The 21,152-nt window shown below is 43.7% G+C and overlaps 1 protein-coding gene across 15 annotated transcripts in view; it reads left to right on the top strand.

Moving 5' to 3' along the window:
- The window catches only part of SCAF8 (SR-related CTD associated factor 8), a 223,497-nt gene that overhangs the window by 138,674 nt on the left and 63,671 nt on the right, over window positions 1–21,152 (top strand). For 4 of the 15 annotated variants that reach the window (XM_072767415.1, XM_072767391.1, XM_072767377.1 and 1 more), the window contains one exon: window positions 9,591–10,706. The exons of 9 other annotated variants lie outside the window; for them this stretch is intronic. The gene's annotated coding sequence lies outside the window, so the exon portion shown is untranslated. Of the gene's footprint in view, window positions 1–4,041; window positions 4,193–9,590; window positions 10,707–21,152 lie in introns of those variants that run through there. 2 more of the 15 variants (XR_012003193.1, XR_012003180.1) reach the window with 1 other exon arrangement.

Below are 21,152 nucleotides of genomic sequence, written 5' to 3'. Positions count from 1 at the left end.
GTGTTGTCCTGGGACCTGTTGGAATTCTGTTTCCTTAGCTCCCCTGTCTCCTGGCCAAACAACTTATGCCAAGAACACCTAACCCTGTCCTTGCCTTTAATCCAGTTCTACCATGCTGCCTGGCCAAGGGTGTAGACTCTGCTGGTCCATCCTTCTGCTGGACCCAAGGAGATTACTTTAACAGCTAACCTATCAAACTTATACAAATGATAAATGTACTAAAAACCGAGAGGGGTTTTGGGGTCCTATTTCTCAGTGTGTATATGACTGGGGGAGGAAAGAGGGAGAGACTTAAACAAATTATTTAGAATCGACTTGTGTTCCTGACATTTTTAGAACACCTAACACCGAAAGGAAGGGGTGATTTTGTCTTGAATTATTATTTGTAAAGTGGATCAGGCTTTCCTTTAGTATGCATTATAATTTCAGAGAGGGATTCAATTTTCCAAAATATGCTAAATGAAGAGCATTAGGTATCTAATCAAGAAAAATAGTCCCTGAGTTCATAAGCGGAGAGTTTCATTTTAGGGAATCCCCCAGGAGTGGATCCCTAGAGTGGATCCAAGGGGAGGCTGTATTTGTCATGGCCTTAATTTGACTTGATTCATTGATACATCTTAAAATCATTGTAGGACAAGTCTTTCCAATAAAAGTTGTGTATATGTTAGATCAGTGGCCTTCGAACTTATGCCAGAATCTGTGAGGTCAGAGTGTGCAGGATCCTATAAGGGCCTGGGAAAACTGGCTTCTACCCAAGCTGCTTGGCACTCATGCGTCTGACACACTGGACTCTCACAGCTTGGAACTAGGAAGCTAATTATAAACTAATGCTCAAGTCCCTTAGCATTCCTGGCTCTAACATGTATGGTTTCAGCTATTCCAGGCTGACTCATGGCATGTAATAATCTACAATTTTGCCAAGGCACAGATGTGAGTTAACCTTCATTGCAAGCCAAGTAGGCAGCAGTGTATCACTTTGTGGGTGAGTGGGCCCACCTGGCCTTTTTCTACTCATTATTGCATACCTGTTTGAGGGGGAAATTAATACTACAATGGGATTTGTAATTTGGGGGTCTGGTAACATCTGAGAAGTATCCTTCCTCTGATGTTTAAGGTCTTCTGGGGAAAGACAAAGGACTCTGGACAGCTGGATGGAATGCAGGTGCCATAGCCAGGGGGTTATGAGATAAGTCCTGGGATGTTCTGTGTCGTATCACCTCAAGAGCAATAGAGGGATTTCTATGTGGGGAACAGATGTACATCAGCTTTCAAACAGTGCAGATGAAGAGATTTTCTTATCCCAAATCCTGGTCAAGTCTTCTGAGAAATATGATTATAAAAGCAATCTCAATTCATATTTTTTTATTTTATTTTATTTTATTTTAATTTTATTTATTCATGATAGTCACACACACAGAGAGAGAGAGAGAGAGAGGTAGAGGGAGAAGCAGGCTCCATGCAGGGAGCCTGACGTGGGATTTGATCCCGGGTCCCCAGGATCGCGCCCTGGGCCAAAGGCAGGCACTAAACCGCTGCGCCACCCAGGGATCCCAATTCATATTTTTTTTAAAGTCATATCCCATTCTATTCTGTGTTATCACATATGCCCAAGATAGGTGTCCTGAAACTGTGCTGTTTGTAGGAGAAAGAGTATGTACTAGTGGTTAGTGGTTCATTAACTTGGGTCATGTTTGGAGTCCTCTGTGAGCTTGTTAAATAGAACACTGTGCTTTCCAGATAGCTATCATTCTGTTTAAAAAATAAATAAAAAGACATGCAATTCAGATATAGCGTTTGTCCCTGACATCAGAGTTACTACTCTGTGTGCTTGAGGGGGCCTCGGTTACAGCCCGGTCAGGCAGATGGTTGTTTGCCGTGGGGTAGCTGGTCCAAGTCCTCTCCGCACTACAGTTTAGGTATAAAGATGACCCTGCTTGTTGCACTTGCTACTACTGCATTGTGTTCATTGTGGGGATGTGGAGCCCCACTGCCTTAGTTATTTGGGTTTTTTTTTTTTAAGATTTTATTCATTTATTTAGAGAGAGAGAGAGAGAGCCACGCATGCACAAGCAGGGAGGGGCAGAGGGGGAGGGAGAAAGAATCTGAAGCCAACTCCACACTGAGCACAGAGCCCGGTACTGGGCTTGATCCCACGACGGAAAGATCATGACCTGAGCTGAAACGAAGAGTCAAGTGCCTAACTGACTGAGCCACCCAGGCGCCCCAGTGCCTGTCTTAGTTATTTTATGTGCGCACGAGGAAAGACTGTGGTACAAAGACAAATACCTGCAACTCAGATAACTTACCAAACAGGCATGAACACATTTCTTGGTTGCATCCTTCCACACACATGAAGAGTAATAGTCTCTCTCCCTTTTTATTTTCTTTTAATTTCACTCACTTAACCTTCTGGTGGTTCTTTTAAACAGCAAATTTCTGATTAAGTGTTTATTCTAGATAAGGAGATAAAGCATATACGTAGAAAGGAAAGATCTGATGTAGGCATAGCTGAGTCCACAGTGCGGGGCAGCCTGTGTCTGAGCTGGGCTGGTTCCTGGAAATGCTTTTCCTGCCACCTGTCCCTCCAGCCTGGGGCCTCGCTCCTTCAGGGCTTGCTGTCCACAGGGCTGGGGGTGGACGTTCCTGTCCTGAGAAATTCCAGTGGTCACCTTCCCTGGGGTTGCATTTTCTGGCGTCCAAGAAAAGCGAGTAGCTTGTCATCTCCTTGACTAATTTTTGTCAATTCTTTGCCACTGATTCAGTTTGCAAATTAGTTTCTGCATCTATTAAAAAAAAAAGAAAAAAAGAAAAGCATCTGCTCAACTGGGTGGCCATATAGTCTCTCCAATTCAGTTGTGATGACAGCTGAGGACACCAGATTGAATTTGCCTTAAGCAAACTGGATATATGAAAAATTGAACTTCTTTTTAAAAAATGATGATTGTTCACTTTTCAAAAGGTTCCTTTGCCTTATGAAAAAAGATTACAGTAGGATTTCTTTAAACACCAACTTTTGCAATACTCTAAAAAAAATGAAATTTAATCACCCGTATTTCCAGAGTATATTTTATGTGTGATGGGAGAATACCTATAAAAAATATTAAGCCTTTTAAAGTTAGCTTTTAAAATTATGAAAAATATGTTATCTGATGGGTTCAAGTTTACCCAATAAATATTAATAGGTTTTGCTCCAGCCTGGGAGGGAGGAAGAATAATACATCCTACTACTGACCGTTTGAATGTGCTAAATTAAAACCAAGGCCGTGCATCATGTAACCTATCCCTCATGAATCTTAGAGTGTCTGTTCTTCAAAACCCAAAATCAAACCTTTTAACCTTTAAGCTGGAAGGAGAGCTACCTAAAGCAAGCTCCTGTGTAAAATTCATTTGCATTGAGCATCAGTCCAGAGCCTACCGCCTCCATGCATGCAATTGAGATGATTCTACTGCCAAGGAAGCAAGTGTCACGGGGCTGTTTCTTACTCCAGAAAGTCTAGGTGATTGGAGGTGTAACAAGTGGATTATTCAACTTCCAAGATGGCACTCAGTTTATTTCACTTTCATTCCTTCTGCCCTTTGCTGAGTAGCTGTTGGGACACCTGTGCCAAGGAGTGGGGCTCTGACAACAGTAAAGACAGACCTTGCCTTGCTCGCATGGAGCCTGCAGTCTGGCTTCCCATCCGTTAAGCATGGTGGTCTGCCCCAAGGTGATAGAGTGCTGCCCTTGACAATTTGCTCTTTTCTTCTTTCTCTTTCTGCTTCTGGTCTTCTTCCCCTGCCCCCACCCAAGTTCAAGATTTCAGGGTATCAAAGCGCAGACTTACCAGATCATATGTGAATTTTTAATAGGGATCCTTTGTTTTCCTTTTATCTCAACAAGGGCATACACTTTGAATTTTTAAAAAATATAGATGTACTCAGGATCATGAGTTCAAGCCCTGGGTTGGGCTCCATGCTGGGGGTGGAGCCTATTTTAAATAAATAAATACATACACACACACTGATTCTTAGTTACTTGTGGTGATTCTCTCCTGCAAACAGGAATGGCCCAGAGAGAGAATGCTGAGAAGTAAAGAGAAAGGAGGAGGGTAGTCTGGTTGTTGGGGCGGAGTGGAGAAGAGAAGGATCCTGACTCCATAATGGCCAGAGTGTGTGGCCAGTAGGATCGCTGACACCCGGATTCATCAGGAAGGTGAGGGGCTCTGGGCTTTTCATTGACTTTTTTGGTGTGTCACAGAGTAGCTCAGAGTCATGATAGGAGGGAGAAGATGATGGGAGCAGAGCTCCCATGGACCAAGGGAGGCTGGTGACAGACCCTAGCCACTTGAGAAGGCCTCACAGAGGAGGCGGCCATCAAGTAGAGTGTCTTCAATAGCTGACTAAGTATCCAAGGTAGAGAAGGACGGGACCAGCATACCAGGCAGAGGGAATGCAAACCTTTAGCTTCGCTCCTTAACCTAAGAATGGGTGAGCATCTGTGCTCTGCCCTCCGTCGCCCGGGCTACCTGAGAACATGGGTGGCAGATGGAAGAATCCATATCCTTCCTGTCTCCTCTGTGATAGATATTTGGCACACAGCACCTCACTTAATCCCTATAGCTAGCCTCAGTGGTGGGTATTGATCCCCATTTTACAGTTGTGGAAACTTGTGGGAGCCCAAGATTTGCCTACCCAATAAAAAGTAGAATCAGAGATGCAAGCCTGATGAGTCCGTTCTGGAGAGCACCTTTTGGCCAGGAGGCTGAACTGCTTCTCCTGTGAGTTTGCTGGAAGGGTTCTGATACATCTCGTGACCCCTTCCACTGGTTCACATGAGACTGGACTTCACCACCTGTGGAAACAGCTCAGTCTGTGATGGTCCAGAAGTCTCTTATAGTTGGGCCATTCAGAGATCTATATTATATTTGGATGATTTGTGTCAAATGGCGTAATTTTCCAGGATATAATATCCGATATGTTTATATTAATGAGAAAGGGACATTATAGGACATAGAGTGTTTTGTAGGACAAGAGATCAGAATGTCATCAAGATTCCCAATCTTTGTGTGCCCTTGGGCAAATGGGAGCCCTTTGAGCTTCAGTTTTTTAATGTTTAGAATGAGAATGTTGTGCCCTGCAATCCCTAAGGTCTGTTTTTGCACGAATATGTTTGTTCTGTTATGTTGGGATTAAGTATGCACACAGATTATACGCACAATACGTATGTGGATATGACGCAAGAAAGAAAATGTGATCTCAGTTTAGTAAAGGAGCCATGGGTATCTGTCATCATAGAGAGAAACTTCCCTAATAGGGAATAATTGCTTTTATTTTATTTTAATTATTCTTACACTTAGTACTTGGAAAGACCCAACTTCATACTGTTCTAATCTAATGGGACGTCGTTCCACACATTTTAAGTAGGTTTTTAACTACAGAACAATGAAACATTAGCAAATGATGTTAGAACATGTCTGCACACACTGATACTTTCAGATCTGTGCCAGCCATCCTGCTCCCATATGGGCTGACCAGACGGATCAGCTGGACGAGGCAGATTGGGGTCTGGCATCCATGAATAACTCTGGCACTTCCTTTTCGACGTGGCAGGGCAGGCTGGCTGAGGCTTGGATCTGAAAGTCTGTTTGCAAGGACCTAGTTTTCTTGGTGTTTCTCCATCATCTCCTTAGCCCAGTGGTGATGAATCCCATGCCTTAGTGCTGGAATAGATCTCACTCTGGGTAGGTTTTCTATGGCTGGCTTCGTAATCTCATGGCCTTCTCCCTTTGGAGAGAACAGGAGAGATGAAGGCAGTGAATTCTGGTTGGTCAGCTTTGCTGATCGCTGGCAGCTCTGATGAGAGTTTTGGTTTTTTTTTTGTTGTTTTTTTTTTGTTTTTTTTTTTGCTGAGGAAGAAATGAAGATTAATGCAAAGGGGGTCAGAGCCTCTCTATAGATTCTCTTTCTCAACTGTAATTTAGAAATGATTCTTTAGGCTTTAGGCAGTTTCCAGCCTGCTCTAATGGATCATTTGGAAATCAGAACAAGTGTACTTTAACGGGGTAAAATGTGAACTAGGCCACAGAGCCTTTACATTCTAATTGACATTAATTTCTGTTCCTCCATGCAGCTGGCCTGCCTGGGGTGGGTTCTTTACAGTGAGTAAACACTGCCCGGTCTTTACTCCTTCACGCTTGTCACCCCAATAATTGACCCGGAGACCAGACCACTGTTTCTAGAACGGGGTTTCGGCAAGTAAGAAAGGATATGGCTGTCCTGGAAGCAGGTGGGCCTCGCCTGCTGTCCTGGTCACTGCTGGCCTCTCATCAGCAGTCCTGCACTTAGGTCACAGTATGGGGTGGCCATTCGCACATCTGGTAGCCTGGATATCTGGGGTGAAGCAGCCTGTTAGAGGAAGGGCATAAAATACTTGGCATCAGGAATATTTGGCTTGAAGTCTGTCTCTGACACCTTGTACCATCTTGGCGAGGTCACTTAAGCTCTTTGAACCTCAGTTTTCTGGCTTGTAATGTGGGAATAACGAAACTCGCAGCATTGCAGGGCTGTTTGCCTCAATGAAGTGAGGCATGTATGTGAATTACCAGGAACCAGCAGACCCGCCATTCACCAGTGAGTTACAGCTATAGAAGGACACCTCCATGTCCATTTGCCTTCATTATGCCCATTTTATAAAAGAATAACTGCATTTCAAAATTAAGTTGCAGCGAATGCATCATTCATGGCAACATGAGCTGCAGAAGACCAGTTCTAGAACTTTTACGATTGCTTCCAACTATTCCTCCCCTCCAGGTACTGTGTCCCAGTTTATTTAAAAAAAAAAAAAAAGTCATCTTTTGTGCCATGTTCTCACTGATAAGTGGGGGTTTTGGCCTCCTCTTTACAATGAAATAATAGCCATTATTCTGGAGGAGAGTGAAGCTCTTTGGTAACTGGGAACAGAGCTCGCTTGCTCTTTAAGGAGCTTGGAGAAGCCACCTGTGCGGAGTGGGTGCTCAGGTGTCTTCTGTGATGAGGCTTGAGACAGAGCAGCTTATGGTGGGCTCTACACCTAAAGACGGAGCTCTATAGCATGCATAGAACTTGGGGCCCAGGGGTGCAGAACACACGGCGACAGCACACACGGTGAACAGAAAGAGCCAGAGCTGGGGACTTGGAGCCAACGTGGCTTTCGGTTCCCGCTCTGCCCTTTGCCATCTGACCCTGGGCAAGACGCTGGTCAAACCTCAGTTTCGTCGCGGGGACAGTTAGATCTGTTTGTGAGGTAGGCTTCACAAGGGCCTTAATGGGGGGGGGGGGGGGGGTAATAGCAACAACAAAACTATGCAGAAGAGATGAATATTAATAATAAATAATGAATTTGTTGATATCAGTGTCAGTAGCCAGAGCCACGGCATAGAGAAGAACGCACACTGGCCAGGGAAGCGGGACCTAAAGAATCATCTCATTCCCCTTGGGTGGCCCGGCCACTGGCATTCCCAGGTGACGCTGGGCAAGTCACCCAAGCCCTCACAATCTCGGCTGCTCCACATGTAGGCTGGGCGCCGGGGCCCCGTTACGAGAGCCAGAGAGTTCATAAATGTGAAGACCGCTTTGAGCACTAAAGAGGTCTCCAAATACATAAGCTCTGTGACCATTTTCTCCCCCTCTGATTGTTACTTGCACAAGTACCTGACGTGTTTACTTGTGAATGTCCACCTTTCGGGTGATGGATCATTTACACGTTGTGACAGCGGTTCCCGGGGTACTTTGGATGCATACACCTCCCCGACATGCACGGCGTAGAAATACTTGCCAGAGTCCCATAAAAAATGTACTTACTATTGGCTTATTTCAAGTTGATCAAGACAGAAATCTTGACTTCTCTAACTTGGCAGCACAAGACACATTCGGTCTGTGTCGGTAGGTACATGCGTGTGTTCGTAGATCATTCCTGTATGTCCCCCTAACAATTTGAGTGAATCTGTCTTTTTCATTTTGTTTCCCAGTATGGCCTTGGTGCCTTTAACCATGCAGATGCTGATTTGCTCTGGACAATAACCCTATCCTCTTCACACCCTGGCCAGTCTTAATCCAGACTTCAGGAAATGACTGTGACTTGAGAAGCTATAGCTATGATAGTCAAGATGAGCTGATTTTCATTGTCGTTTCCTCTTGAGTAGCTTTTAAAATGGTATTTGAAGGATCAACGCATTAGCGAAATGCTTAGGATAATCCGAAGTAACAGATGATATTTTGGTGCCCATTTTGTTTCGTGTGGATCATTAACGCATTTCAGAGTGGTGTGTCCTCCCCTTATGCCAAACACACAGTGGAAACATGAAAAACCTATTCAGCATTTTTCTTATCCCACATCACAACTGGGATGCCCTCAAAAATAATTACAATAATATGATATAATATAAATAAATTGTTGTACTGGCACCATCTAAGTTTTACCAGCCACAGAGGCATAAAGATCAAATTAGAATTACTAAATAGAGTTTTTCGATTGCTGAAGCTTATGATTTTGTTCCTAATGGAAACTAATTGCCCTAAATGTCTAAATATTTAACTTAACTCCTGGTTGTACCTATGGCATCTATGAAAGTCCCATTAAACTTTTCAGTCCCAATTCATTATCATTTTCACAGGTTATGGTGAGGTCATTTTGTATTGTGGTTGAAAGCATCAGTTTTAAGGTCAGACTTCCTGTGTCTAGACCTCACTTTGGCAATGCGTGCTTTGGTAATATTACTAGTTATAACTACTTAAATGAGCTCAACTAGTTGTATTTTATGACTATGTAGTAGGTTCTTACAGAATGCTTCTGTGTTCCTCTACTTTTTAAATGTGTTTTTCAGCTTTTATGGAATTATTTTTTAAGAAAACCAGCAGGTACGCCACCACCACCACCACCAAAGGCACTTCTTAGATCTTAAGACAGCAAAAGATGTGGAAATGGGTATTTTCAGAAGTTTATACCCATATAGCTTAGTGACATCATCACATAAGATTGTAATCGACTTCATGCACTATCAGATATTTTGTGACATCTCTGAAAGATCAGCTGATTCAAAACTCCAAGCAGAACTAGGACCAGAGCACCACAGGTTTAGGTATCTTGTAAGTCTAACCACTGCTACAGACTGAAGTGGTTATACCTGGTTGTGCTCTGAATGGAGCTATGGAGGCAGGACCTCATGGACCCATTAATGTCATTGGATTGGCCTTCTCTTTAGAACTCATCCATTGGGGTCTTCCTAGTGTATACATGAAGGAATGACTAGCCCAGCCCAGCAAGGTCAGGTGACACTGTTAGCTATTGGTGGAACCTCATCTGGAGTCTGGGCATGCTGACTTCCAGGACAGGGGTCTCTCCTGAATAATTCCAGCATGAGGAGAGAGATGAACATGGCATACTCTGGTTCTTCCTGCTGTCCTGGAAGAAGACATGGCTTTGTAGAGCACAGAAATTCATCAAATATTGAAACATTTTCTGTTGTGTTGACACCATCTCTTCTTTAGGAATTATCTTGGAAAAAAAAAAAAAACTAGGGAAAGTTATATTCCATTGACCAGTGATGACCAGCTATTGTTCCTTTTGTCAACAGGCAAGATGATGAATGAAGTTCTGGCAGCTTCCTGTGTCCCAGGCCTTGTAGAAATAAATGAGACGTGCTTCAAAGTTCTAATGTGCATCACATCGGATCTTGTTTAAGGAAGCATTAAAAGGAACCCGCCGTTACCTATTGAGAAGGCTCTGTGCTCTCAGGCATTGTTTCTGATTGAATCCAGAGGTTGCAAGCATGCCTCCCTGTATTACCTGTTGGAGCAGGTTTAATTTTATAAATTTTAAAACAAACTCTATGAGTTTCCAGTTCATAATTGTTCTTTTTGAGGATGCACTCAGATGAACAGTATCGCATCTGTAAGAGATACGCTCTTCCACAGACCCGAATTGATTGGAATATAAATGGCAACAACCTCCATCTGTAGCATCATCCAGTACCCGTGATGGAAAGGGCAGATTGCGAGGAAACCCTTCGGAGGGGGAAAAAGTCACATTGTGTTGGAACTACAGATTAATAGAACCATAGCGTTAGTCAACCACGGCTTTTTTCTTGAACACAACATGCATAGACTGTAGTTCTTGACTGGTGACTTTAATCCATTATGAATCATCTCCTTGGACCTCTCAAAAATTGAAAGTCTTGAGCTTCCATTGAAAAAGCAATGCAGTTTTGAGAAGATCCAGGGTTCAATGTAGTCTTCGGGTTCATTCCAGCCTTCAGTGTCCAGTTATTACAAACAGCAGGTACCCAGGTGGTAGATGAGAACCTAGTGGGAGAGGAAGGAAAGAAACGACAATGAACGGGCATATTACATTGTATTATACACATACTTTATAAGTACATTTCTTATGAGCTTCTTATTCAGGCAGAGATTATAAAAGTTTGCTGCAAGTATCTAGACCAGGATTTGTGTTTTGGAAATTATCAGTGTTCACAATACCTGCAGGGAAAACCAAAAACAATGACAAAAACTCAAATGAGAGCACTCTTTACATCTAAAAGAATATTTTTTATCATTCTTTTGTTTTGGCTCTGTCACAAATTAAAGTGCTTGGCATGTGGTAGTCTGTGGTCTCTTGAAATTGAATCAATGAGAACCTGACACTTTCACAGGATGCTGTCACTTTGGACATTCATAATAAAAATTGAAACTGAGTTTGGTTGGTAGTCATTTACTTTGTCTTGGAGCTCTGCGCATCTTCCGTGCTGCACCTTTGCTCTCGGCCAACCCATTTCTCTGGCCCTGTGTCTACAGAGAGAGAACTGCACACATGGTTTGGGTCGTTCCGTCTCTTGCCCTGAATTATTGTTGATTTTTAGGTTTGAACAACCATCCTTTGTTATTTGTTGAAAGGCAGAGCTATTTATGAGTGCCCGGGTCGTTTTGATTATGCATTCTACAACATGGATTAAAGATAAATCCTCTTCAGATATAGTATACCTTTGCTTTCTTTGTTTTCTGCCTAGATTTCTGTTAAATTGATTATAATATTATTATATTTTGATATTTTTTAGTAAATAAGTCGAAAATTGGAGAAGGTGGTGGGTAACTTGGCCACAGCTATAGGCTTTTTTGTTTGACTCTCTGCCCAGTGTTCTAGAGTATATTTTTGCATATTCCACAATATTCAGGCAAGAAACTTTAAAACTCGAAAAAAATCCAAACCTGTGGGCCTATTCAGATAACTTAGACCTTGCTTGGCACTAAATTTGATAGGAAGGTAAGAAAAGATACCTTTCCTTCTATTCTTTTGTAACTAAAGCTGCGCCTGGCAGATAGATATGCCACTCATCTAGGTCTATGTTCGGCCACCCCACCTACACCCCTACCAAAAAGGAACAGCCCGGATTTGGGGATTCATATGGACATTCTTAGGCATCTATAAGCAAATGATTTTGGAATTCTTACATTAGAGAAAAAAGACAAATAGAAGATTCTGGGGTTCTTTAGATGGGGCAGAAGGAGAAAAAGTAGAGAGCGAACAAACTTAAAAATGGGATCCTATTTTGGGAACTGAGTCCATGTGGGGTCCTAGCACTTAGCTGGAGGTGTCTGACCGAGGCAAGCTTTCTAAACCCCAAGAGACACCATGGTAAGGGCAGAGGTTGATGCTTTTTGTTCCCTGGATGAATTCCCGTTTCCAAATCCTCTATCACCCTCTGCCTGAACATCTGGGCAAGTCTTTGTGAATCAGCGTGAATATTTACGGGCAACCCCCTTCCCCCTTCCTTCTGTCTGCAGCAAAGGCAAGCTTTCAAAAAAAAATCTTGAGCTAGACTTTAAAATAATATTAGGTGACTTTGACAAACTGAAGCTCTTTGGTGTTTACACAATTAGTAAGAATCATTGATGTGGGTTGTTTTGGTTTATAAGTAAACGCTGGCCTCTCCCTTGAATTCTAATACCAAGATCTCATTCAAATGAGATTGTCTCAAGCAGTTCCTTTGAGGTTAATAAATTCTTCAGAGAGGAAAAAGCCTGAAACATCTGCTTCAGAATGGTCTCTGCTTGGGAATTGCACATAGATGATTACTTTTATCTAAAGTGATTTGTGTTTTAAATGATTTAAGAATACAAGCAGTTAAGAAAGTGATTGAGTTTGATGCTTTAGAAGAAAGCTTCTTTCCATTCATTATTAGTAATTTTCCTAAATCTACTATTTCTTGATCCAATTTTTTAAATTGGGGAATATTCCGCACGATTGTGGCTGGCATCAAATTACATCATTTTTACAGCTGGGCTTTTTCAGAGGGCTGCTTAAGGATTACCAGGAGAGGAGCTTACTGCAGTGTTTGGACTGGGTCATAGTTATTGTTTTATAGATACTTACTGAACTTTTAGTAACTGTGAGAAACTTTACTTCTCTTATTTCTGTTCTGAGATATGTATCTCTTTGAAAGCATTTTTGAAAAAGATTTATTTATTTGAGAGCGATAGAGAGAGAGACAGAAAGAGAGTTTGAGGAAGGGCCAGAGAGAGAGTCTGAAGCAGACTCTGTGCTGAGTGCAGAGCCCGGGCCAAGGCTCCATCTCACTACCCCAAGATCACGACCTGAGCTGAAACCAAGAGTTGGATGCTTAGCTGACTGCACCACTCAGGCACCTCTCAAAGCATTTTTTTAAGTCTCATAGAAAAAGACTTTACCTGTTGGCAATAAGGAAATAAAATAAAGCTCATTTTCACACATTCTTGTGTGATTGCAAAAATAAATTATTTTTTAATCCAAAAATATACAAGCATCAAATGACTCTTATTATAGGCAGCTTAGGAAAGAAGATTATAAACCAGAAGAAAATATATATACATTTTATTATCTAAGCTTGTTTTATATACAAGCTCAAACATCGTGCTCAAATATACTTTCTACGAAGACATTATATATAAATTTTAAAATCCACCAAAGGATCCACATTTCTAGAAATAAATGTGGCTTTCAGATGGCTTAGACTGTCAGTTATGCACAGTTGGGAAGGAGCTTGAATGCACCTTTTATAGATTTTGCCTGGGTGATCGTGGGTGACAGCAAAACTGTTAGTGAGTGAAAGTAATTGCTATTCAGAAGATTTTCTTTAAAATTTCTTATGAAGACTGAGCAACATTCTTGTTTTACATGATTTTAAAAGTCCCTTCATGAAGAGTTGCATTAATATTTAAGAGTCCGTCCCCTCCCATGTCGAGCACGTTGAGTAAAGAAGCCATGGCTAACAGATATCCATTGGCACTTCTCTCACTCTTATTACAACGTTCCCATTCTTTTATTACTGACAAAGAAAGGAAAAAAGCTGATGAAGAAAAGGAAGTCATTTTTGCCAGAAATTAGAAGAGTTCTGTGTTGCCTGTGTGGACGTGAGCACACGGACACGCACACACTTCGTGGGACTGGAGGCCATATCAGGGTGACCAGAATCCACTCAGGTCACAAAGAAGTGTAACTTCCAAAGCTGTGGCCTGCTGGGGAGACCACGGGGAAGGAGAGGCCAGCCCCGGCTGCTGCGACAAGAACTGGGGGAACACCAGCCCCAGATCAGGGCTCTCATCTCTGTGTGAGAGGGCTGGCCATGGCCGAGGCCCCATCTCTTTAATGCCCTCTGACTCTATCCTGCGAGTCTGGCTTTTTATGAGAATGCTGTACTTTTGTCTTCAAATACCAATATTCCTTTGTACATCCAACAAACACATATTTGGTATTTACTAAATGCCCGGTGCTGTGAGCAAGGGTGGTGCCAGGAGTTAAATAATGCCTGGGCGTATCATCAGGATCTGCCTGTTAAAAAGGAAGACAGATGTGTGTCATATATTAAACAGAAGATGAATGCAGAGGAGCTCACATAGGCAGATAGAAACCACATGTTTCCCTAAAAATGACTATTTTATGAGCTCAACTTTCCACTGTAGAAAAAAAAAAAAAAACAGTCTGTTTCTCTTTTTTGCTATTTTCTAGCCAGTAACAAGTTTATCGTTTATTTGGTTTTCAGAATCGTAGGATTATATTTACTTATATTAGTGAACCACTCCTATGCAAAAGTATAGTATTTCCAAGGACCTACCCAATTTTCAGTGGCCTAGCAGCAATGTTACTTGGGGTAAGATTACAGAAATATGTTCTCAGTGGACATTCCTCACAGCAGATTCTAAACAGGACCCTCTCATTTTCTAAATCCATAAACATTAGTGAGGAAGCAAAGTACCACCATCCACAAATGCTGCAGTTAATTCAACATGAGAAGTGACAAGCTTCAAATGTAAGTGGATGGAATGAAAAACTCAAACTAATCTCAAGCACAGTGACTTTGGCTTTACAGTCTTTGGAAAATTATAAATAGAACACCTGAGACACCATCTCTACTATCAAACCACTAGATCAGAGTTTCTTGAGAGATCTCTCTTATTTAAGAAAAAAAAAAAAATGGAACAGAGACTGTATGGAGACAGTGGGAATCAATACAGAGAAAGTTTTTCTTGGCCCACATTTTTTCTGAAGTGAGTTTGAATTTCCTGGGGCTATCTTAACAGTTCACAAACAACAAGGTAGGTTCCCCTAGATCCCTGTAACAGTGAACTGGATGAACCCCAGAAGTAGAGTTGACACAAGTGTTTTTGGTCTAGTTATATTGTATTTAGATATATTACCATTAAATCCAAAAGAAGAAAACAAAACCAGTAGAAAACCAGTGAATCATGGATTTCATTCATTGTTGGCTTATATCTTTATCTGAGGAAGAAAGATCCATCAAATCTAAGTTTGGGAATTTTACCTAACTGAAATATAAGACTTGTGATACATAGATTTGATGTGGAAATTCAAATGTTTCCAAATGATGATGAACATGAGGCCCATGTGGACAATATGTATTACTTCAAATAAAGCGAAGTATTAACTAGGGTAGGTGTTGAACCATCACTAAATCATTTGTTAATTATCCTTTCTTGGACTTCAGCCAAGACATAGCAGTAATATTCCATTCAGCCAAAATTCTACCTACAATCCAATAAAAACAGTAATTCCTCAGTATACTTGACCATCAAAATTTTCAAATTAAGTTTCCACAAGATAACATCACAATAAACTATTCCTAGCATAGTGGAGGGTTGAGGCTTCTTAACAAGCTTCCAGTTTTTAAGTAATTTAAATGTATTTCTTAAAGGTATGAAAACAAGTGTTCTACTGCATATATCCCCAGCAGTCTTTGCTGTTGCAAAAGGTCCTCAGAAGCCTCCCCTTGCTGGTGTGGACGCGGTGGGCAGCACCTGCCACAGAGCCTGGTGCATCAAGAACCAGCTTCTAACTATGATAGACATGAACAAAACAGCCACTCTCTCCCCAAGGGCAGGGCAGAGAGGAATTCTACTTAATAGAAGCATGACACTCAGTGTATTTCAGTTCATCCCTTAAACACTGAGGCGCTAAAAACCGGCCCCCCATTTGAGTCATCTACACCTGCATCAGGGAAGCTTCTTCTCATCAGATTTCTTCCATTGCCCATAGAGAAATGAGATTCTTTGATTCATGTGCATCTCTTCAGCTACTCTTAGCTTGCTCTTCAATTTGCTGGTTTTTCATTCCTTTCTCTTGGGTTATTTGTAAGTGCTTACAGCTGAAGATGCTTCCAAGGCTTTCATAGTGGTTCCCAAATCTGCACACTAGAATCACCTGAGCAGCTTTAAAAATATGTAGATAGATAGATAGATAGATAGATAGATAGATAGATAGATAGATGTTAGATAGATGATAGATGCCTATGTCCCTTCCCTACAGGTTGTGATTTCTGGGTGTGTGCTGGGTAGGCATTGGGAATTTTAAAAGATTCCTGGGGGGATCCTAAGGTTTGGATGAGTTTGGGAACAGCTGGGCTACAGGAAGGAAAGGAAAGGCTTGGTATGCCTAGTCCTGCATTGTAGCTCGGCCTCCTGCCGGTTGTGTGGCCAGTCATTTAACCTTGTTGAGCCCTGGTTTCCTCATCTGTGGCGTGGCAACAATCATGCTGGCAGTTTTCTCCTCTGCATAGGGAAAAATGCCATTTATGTTAACTGATTAGTGACAGCGCATGTAATGCACTTGTCGCAGGAAGTGGTGGTTGGCATTATTTATCCCCAGAGTACAATCGAGCTTAATGCATTCCCAAGACTTGGAAGCACGCTGCAGATGAGTAAGTGATGTCAGCTTAATGAAAGTGAAAACGAGTAGGATGACAGCCAGGCTCCCTGCCCCATGGGAGGTTCCCTGCCTGCCGCCCCCCCCCCAGCCCCCGATAACTGAGTTGTTCATCTATGGCTAGCCTGTTGGAAAGAATGATATAGCGTTACACTCAGAGATAGGGCTATTGTGTCCATCTGTTTTCCCAGGATGGGGTGAGTCTGCCCAGGGCTTTGGGAACAGGATCTGCCTGGCAGAGCAATCAGAGGAAATCTGGGAAGTGAACACTTTTGAAAGGCCAGCATGGTCCATGAGTTGGTGGCACATTTGCTGATGGCTCCTCACCACAGCCCAAGGCACATCCATAAGGTCAGATGTGAAGGGAAGTAGGGGTGGGGCTGCCATGCGTGCCCCACTCCCCACCCTACCCTAGGCCCTCGCCCATTACAGTCTGATTGTATTTTTCATCTCTTCTCTCCTCCAACCATTCTTATTTATTGCTTTATATTCATCTGAAATAAGCAAAAAGTAACTTCATTCATTTTATTTTTTTAGACATTTTATTTATTTGAGAGAGAGAGAGAGCATGAGGGAGGCTCGGAGGGAGACGGAGAAGTAGACTCCCCGCTGAGCAGGGAGCCCAATGGGTGGCTTAATCCCAGCACCCTGATTTCATGACCCGAGCAGAAGGCAGATGCCTGCCTAACTGACCAAGCCACCCAGACGCCCAGGAAAAATTAACTCCTTTTAAAAAAAGAACCACAAACATGATGCCTGTTGGGATGAAGGTGGTTCCTGCACACAGACTTTGTGGAGGGACAGAAAGCCCATCGCATCTTGCCTAGTGTGACCCTGGGGAAGTATCGTTTGTGGCAGAGGAGAAGGGAGGTCAGTGGTGTGCGTTCCCTCCTGATAGAACCCTAGAAAGGCAGAGTGTCAGAGCTGAGAGGCACCCGAACGAACAGCCATCTGAACCCCAGGGGTTCCTAACAATGAACACGCTGAAATTATATGCAAGATCATAGATGTACTGAAATGTTTCTTTGATGAGGGCCATGGCTTTGCATCAGATTTGCAAAGAGCTTGGTTAACCTCTAATACTCAGGGACCGAATTTATTAATAAGGAAGCTTGAGAGCCACATTGGCAGCTAGGAGCAGCGTTAGGGGACAGAGTCAAGGCGACCACACCGTGCTGCGCCCCCCGGCCCCAGCTCCAAGCGGGGCTGAAGCAGCCACGGCCTAAACCACAGGTTCAGCCCAGGTCTGGCCGCGCTGATGGGGCGTAGAAGGCAGGGCCCATCTCCCCTTAACTGAGGACATCACGTCCCCTGAAGGCACTTGGGAAGAAGGTGGAACCCCTGTAGCTGCGGCAAATTCTCATTATTTTAACCTGCCAGGAGGCATCATGGGGTCAGAATCCCAGCAGGGATCTGGGCGGGTCTGAAAGAGTTGGGGCCACCTGCTGTGGAGGGTCGGGGTCTCCTTCCGGCTGCAGTAACAGAACACCATCCACCGGGGGCCTTATAAGGCACAGGTGGATTTCCGTCAGTCCTGGAGTCTGGGCAAATCCCAGATCCGGGCGCAGGCACATCTGGGGGCAGGTAAGGGCCAGCTTCTCCTGCCCCACGCCTGGGGGGAGGGACCGGCCAGTGGCTCTGGGCCTCTCCGTGCATGAAGGCTCTGCCCTCCCGCTAAGCACGTCCCAGAGGCCTCAGACTCCATCACGTTGGGGATCAGGTTTTCAATTTATGAATCTGGTGGCGGGAGGGGACCACAAACATTGTCTAGAGCATTAGGCAGAGGCCGAGAGGAAGAAGGATGGTTCGGTTTTTCTTCTCCTTTCTTCTATGTGATTTGGGTTTTTTTTTGTTTTTTTTTTTTTTTTTGTGATTTGGTTTTCGTGTGGGCTCGGCCAAAAAGAGGCCTGGCAGGATGAAAGAATCTGACGACCGACTCTCTTAAACCCTGCCACCAGCAGGACCCCCTTAACAATGACAGAGAAAACATAGCCACGCGGGGCTGGCTTGCTGTGGTTGAGCTGCAGGTGGGGGAGTGTGTGGGATCCACTGGGAACACTTATGGGAGAGGCTTGGAGGCCCCCCCCCCCGGGAGAGGGTACGATCTAGTGGATCTAGTGCCAACAGCCCAGCTCCCTATCAGCGTGCGATCAGCGTGCCTGCTCCAGCGCGTGCTAGCATCTAACCTTCACCTCCTCGAGCCTTCGTTCCCCTGCTGTAAAGTGGGGACAGCTGTGCCTCCCTAGCGGGATTGTTTGAGGACAAAATGAGAAAATGATTGAAAGTAGTTTCTGCGTCTAACGGATCCCACCTGTGCTGTTGTTGAACGCACTCTGCAGTGTGAAATCATGTCGCTTTAAATTATACTTTGTGTCATTAGGAAGGAGGGAATCGGGCCCCATCATTCAAGTCCTGAGGCTCGGATGAAAATAAAAGATCTTGAATGATCGCCTTTTGTTTCCCTTTCATGTCGCCCTCATGTGGCTGACCTCCAACCTTTGATCTGTTTTTTAATTACCCAAGTAAGGAGAATACATTCTTGTTATGAATGATCATAATGAGCACAGAGGTTGTAGAGTAAAAGGTGACTGACTAGTCCATGTTTTTCTAAGCCAATTCGTGATAAACTTTCTAAGTAAAGCCTAGAAAATGTCTGTGATATGCATCTGGGCTTTTTTACGTGTCAATAGACCTCGCCTAATATCAGGGTTTTCTCGTGACAAGGGTTTGAGGAATTCTGCGGTCAACTTTGCACAGGAAATAGTATTTCCGCAGAGGGTGTTTCCACCTCTGGAAAGCTGGAGTGTCCCAGCAGCTCTGGCAGTGTCTGACTTTGGCAGAAGACATGGGAGGAAGGAGAGGGGAGATATAGACTGTTCTGGGGGACGGTGTTTCATCATGAAGGCAGAGAATTTGGTGCTACTGTTGCTGGAGCTCAATAGGAAACCATTAGGGGTGTGGTACTGGGGACCAAGGCCAGGCTGACCCCAGAGAGGGCTGGGCTGCTGCTGGCACAGCCTATGCCTTTCTGCAAATTACAGAAGGGGGCCCCTTGGTTCCTACGGTTCACAGCATGGCAAGAGGAGCAGCACGGCTGCGTTTCAGCTCCTGCTTACCCCCTCACAGGTGCACTTGGGCAGTGCACAACTTATACAACCGTGCTCAGCCCCAGGACAGACCCAGGAGTTCAGCCATTCTACCCCAGCCAGGAAGAACAAAAATAATACCAAAAAGCCAGGATCCTGGTCAGTTACACCCAGGTTTTGGACACATGGTGAGATGGAGGAGAAGGTACTGGGAAGATGGAGAGGTTAAGGACATTCCTTTTCAGATCATGGAATGTATCCCCTTCAAGTATCCGAGGCTTTGTGGGTGTTCTCAACTTCTCCAATCCCTCTCCCCTCCCTACTGCTGTTCTCTCAGATTCTTCCATAAGACAAGATCTGCTCACTTCCTCATTCAAAGGCCTGGGGAGCCTAACCACCTAGGGTAGGGCCTAACCCTAGAAGCATGACTTTGCTTCCAAGGGCCCCAGAGTGACCTCTTCATTGGTGTGGTTGGAGGAGGCTCATCTAGAGCCTGGCACAGGGGAACACCAAATCTCAGGTCATGGGTACCTGGCCTCATGTTGGGCGGCCTCTGGTATGTGAGGAATAAATGCAGATTTGGGTGCCTCTGAGAGCACCCCCCTCTGTGTCTTGCTCTGTATGTGCCACGTGTTAGTTTCCCTCTGTCCCCACAAGCTATCTCTCTTCTCTACATCTTCTCCCCTTCTGTCCCTTATAAGGACACTCATCATCAGATTTAGAGCCCACCCAGATAATCCAGGATGATCCTATCTAGAAGCCATAAAATACATCTGCAAAGACCCTTTTTCCAAATAAGGTCACATTCACAGGTCTCAGAAGTTAGCACACAAACATACCTTTTGGGGCCACCGTGCAATCCACAACACACCATGATCCCAAGCCTGAATTATGTCCGAATGTAATTATCCCCTTTTCCCTCAGGTGGCTGCCAGTGCCTTCATACCAGCCCTGAGTAGAATATGAAGTGTTCTGGAATGTCACTTGAACAATGCTAGAACACCACTGACTACAAAACAGAATTCCATCTAAGGGTCCAAGCTTGTGTCCTTAGGAAAGACCCAAAGATCCTTCGATCTGTGCTTTCCTCCTTACTTTCACCATGTTTCCTAATCCAAACGACCATCCTCCCTTCTCTGAATTATTACAACATCTTCCTCACAGGCCTCCTGCATTTTCCTTTCCATACCGCAAAGGAATTATTCCTGAATGTAAATCTCATTGTGCAAATACACAACACACACAGAGACACCCACACACCTGTTCCCGTTGCTCTTGAGAATGAAGCCCAGATTCCTAAGGAGACCCACACAGGGGGTCACTGGGTGATCTGGCTCTGTCCACCTGTCCAACCTTCCGTTCCATACAAGCCCCAGCTCTGAGACCTCGAGCCACACTGCTGTGCTCTGGGTCTGGGGGAGATGCCCTGCTCTAAGGGCTTTGGAAGCCCGTAGTTTTATTTCAAAGGCTCTTAGCTCCTATCATATCAAACATGTTAGGATGCACTCATCTGCTTCATTGAGTATTTTTTGGTGCAAAGATATTTTAAAAGCTTTCGTATTTCAGCTTTTGAAATTATGTGACTACGAGTGACTCCTTTAAGAGGACAACCTCTGGGTGCTTGAGAAGTCTCACAAAGGGAAGGCATCCACACTTGCGCTGATTTAAAAAAAATACAGTAAAATATTTATGACCACTCATTTCTAATTCAAAATGGTGACAGTGTTTTTTGTTTGTTTGTTTGTTTGTTTGCATCTTATTAAACAGCCACTTCAACTTTGTAGAGTTCTTTTTTTTTTTTCATATCTTGAGGATAGTACATTGTTTTCAGATCTCATAGCTGTCAGGCAGTTAGTACTGAG

The sequence above is a fragment of the Vulpes vulpes genome, chromosome 1 (assembly GCF_048418805.1).
Source record: "Vulpes vulpes isolate BD-2025 chromosome 1, VulVul3, whole genome shotgun sequence".
Lineage (NCBI taxonomy): Eukaryota > Metazoa > Chordata > Mammalia > Carnivora > Canidae > Vulpes > Vulpes vulpes.
This window is presented reverse-complemented; position numbering and strand designations above follow the sequence as displayed.